The sequence below is a fragment of the Sardina pilchardus genome, chromosome 22 (genome assembly GCF_963854185.1).
Source record: "Sardina pilchardus chromosome 22, fSarPil1.1, whole genome shotgun sequence".
Taxonomy (NCBI): Eukaryota; Metazoa; Chordata; class Actinopteri; order Clupeiformes; family Clupeidae; genus Sardina; species Sardina pilchardus.
In genome coordinates this window covers 20997127-21000043 of record NC_085015.1, presented here as the reverse complement: position 1 = coordinate 21000043, position 2917 = coordinate 20997127, and positions in this window count along the sequence as shown.

Sequence of the window (2917 nt, the reverse complement as noted above, 5' to 3'; positions counted from 1 at the left end):
TGGAACTGTGAGAGCAACCGTACGAGAGAGAGAATGAGGTGTCACATCATTGGAATGTCTGAGGCAACCCCCGGTGTCCATACCCAACTCAAACAAACGTTAACAGTGCTGGGAGGCTCTAGCATCGCAACCTCTCCCAAATTGCGGTTATTAAATGTTAGTTTTAAGGTGCTCAGTGGGTAGGCTAATGAACCTAATTTTACCAGGCTATTCTCCATGGCCTCCTGTTGTGCATTAATAGATTATCGGGCCCTTATGCGCATGCTAGACTAATTTAGAGCGTCTGTCTGCCAAAAATACAAATTACAAAACCAACGTGGGTTGGATGTTTACATCGGCCTGTTTCCATACAGGCTCTAGGCTATGCAGTTTCAGGTGTTTACATTTTGTAATATCATTATAGGCTATTGTTGAGATTAATTTAGGATAGGGAACTCCTTTGCTCAGAAAACCCATTGTATTTCAGACTCTGTAGTGCACATTGGAATTTTTAGATCAGGTTTCTAAATGCACGCTCACATGTATAGGGAAAACTTTCAGGGTGTCATATTTCTCAGGCATCTGTGTGTAGCCTATGAAATGTTGAAGTTTTTTTTTGGCATACTCACTGTTTTCATTCTAATAAGTGAGCTTCCTGCAGTGTGGCAGGGAAATCTCTTTCCGTGGGATGGCATCTTTCCCAAATAAATATTCCCCCCCTGTGACCTAATGAGGTTTTAATTAATAGGCCTAAATAACAGCCATACTGCTGACCAGCCTTAAACAGCAGAAAAGAATGGCACCCATGTACCTGACTATGTCCATTTTTCTTGAGCCTTAACTCATGGGTATGTGACAGATGGTGGTAGGGTGTATAGTGTGTCTTTGTGTTTTTGTATTAATTTTGGGAAGTGGCAGCATTTTTGATATGGTGCAGTTGTGATAATTAGACAAGACTATTCAACTTTACTGCTATGGAGTTGAGTCTTGCAAGTGTTCATACACCTCCATCTTGGTTTATAAATATGGTCATTTGCTCAAACTGTCTGAGGATCCCTAAAGGAACCCTGCCTGCGATTGGTGGCTCTGTTCAAAGCCTGTAAAGAACAAGGTGAAACCATTTGCACTGCATGAGCTTGACAATGCATCACTGATAAAAACAGATTAATAACATTCCGAGTAACCCGTCATAAGGCAGGTCCCTTTGGAGATGTGTATGTGATTGACATCCCTATGAAACTCATACAGACCTGGTTACACCTAGAGTGTCAGTCACACTGCTTAAAATCTCTGAGTGTGAAAGTTACCTTTCCAAAGGTAGGGTATCTGTGTGAAGCTACAGTATGCCTATGGAAAACTTGCATGAAATGTATCTGTCATGGTAGTAGTGGCTGTAACTGTAGTGATAATAGGCTTCCTTGACATCACTGCATTGATAAAAACAAACAAAAAAAGGTTTATTTGGCGGTAAGATGACATCTCATCTCACCATGAATGCTGCATTTCTTTTTTTTTCTCCAGTGAATGCCATGCCACAGGTTGTCTGCTTTGTATGGCCTGAGTATGGTGAAGACACATATTTAGATAAGCTCTCTTTGCGACCAATAGCAGCAACAGTGGAAAGATTGTGATCGGTTTCCGGTGTTAGAACTGCCAAGTGGACAGAGATAGGGGCCTCTGTGCATGTGTGTGAGTACAGATAGATACCATCCATCATTACCTGTATGTTGACATCAAGCACAAGTGGAACATCACACACATGATCCTCCCCCTGTCAAAACCAACAAACACCAATGGAAATGTTTTTAAAATCACAATTTGTTCTACTACAACTACGGAGCCTACACCAGTCTATCAGGTCACGCCGCTCTATGTTATGAAAGGAAGCTGTGCCGACAAGAGTGCTGTGATTCTTTTATAAGTGTCTTGCGCCCCCTAATGGAACTCACTTACTAATGAATTCTTACTTCATGGTGCCAAGGAGAAAACAAATTCTCATCCATGCACGCATGCACACACACACACACACTAAATAGTTTTAGCTGAGGAGCATAGAACCAAGATTGTGTTATGGAGTTCAGAATTTCACCCCATGGAAATCTGAAAAAGGAAAAGAAAACACATGTAGATCCAAACACACACAAATAAACACTGTTTTGGGCTCAATAGAAGTGCCAAGATGGTTGAATTATGGAACTCAGAAATTTGACTTCATTGGTAACCTGAAAAAAATAAAACACCCCTCCACAAAAACGCACCCTCTTTCTTTCTCTCTCTCCCTCTCTTACACACACACACCGACAGCGGAATGTTTTGGTTGAATGGGAGTTGCCAGGGTGGCTTAATTAAATCTGAGCCCCTGAGGTCCAGGCTCCCTGCAGGCAGCTCTCCTGTGTGTTACGCACAACCACGCTATCATTTTGCACACTCATGCTGAGGCTGCCTCAGCCAGATCGCGCTTGTTTGAGAACATCCATGTCCACTTTGTTTCTCCAGTAGATTAGGCCGCTTTTGTAAATAAACCACAGAGGCTCACCGAACTGTGAGAACCATCTGTAGTGCAGTCTAATCAGAGGGCTGGGCTGCAGATGTGATTTAGGCAAGAAACCCTGAGATGGCACCATGTGACTTCTGTGCTCTATGGAAACCCTAGAGATTATCGGATTAAGGATTACGGGGAAGAGGTATTAAAGAATTTTAATGATGTGCACATTTGATATGTTTCAAAGGTAAAAGACTGAACTGGTTCATCTGCAGGTAGAGTGTCGTTGTCCAAAATGGGAAAAATGACAATTTGTGCTTGATGTTTCTGAAATAGTAATTTTATCCCTGAAATAGCCGCAGTCATATTATCTTCTCTCGGTAGAATGAAATGTCCTCCTTCCCCCGTCCTCCGTCCCATTCTTCTCACAACAATGACCACTAATAGCCTAATAGC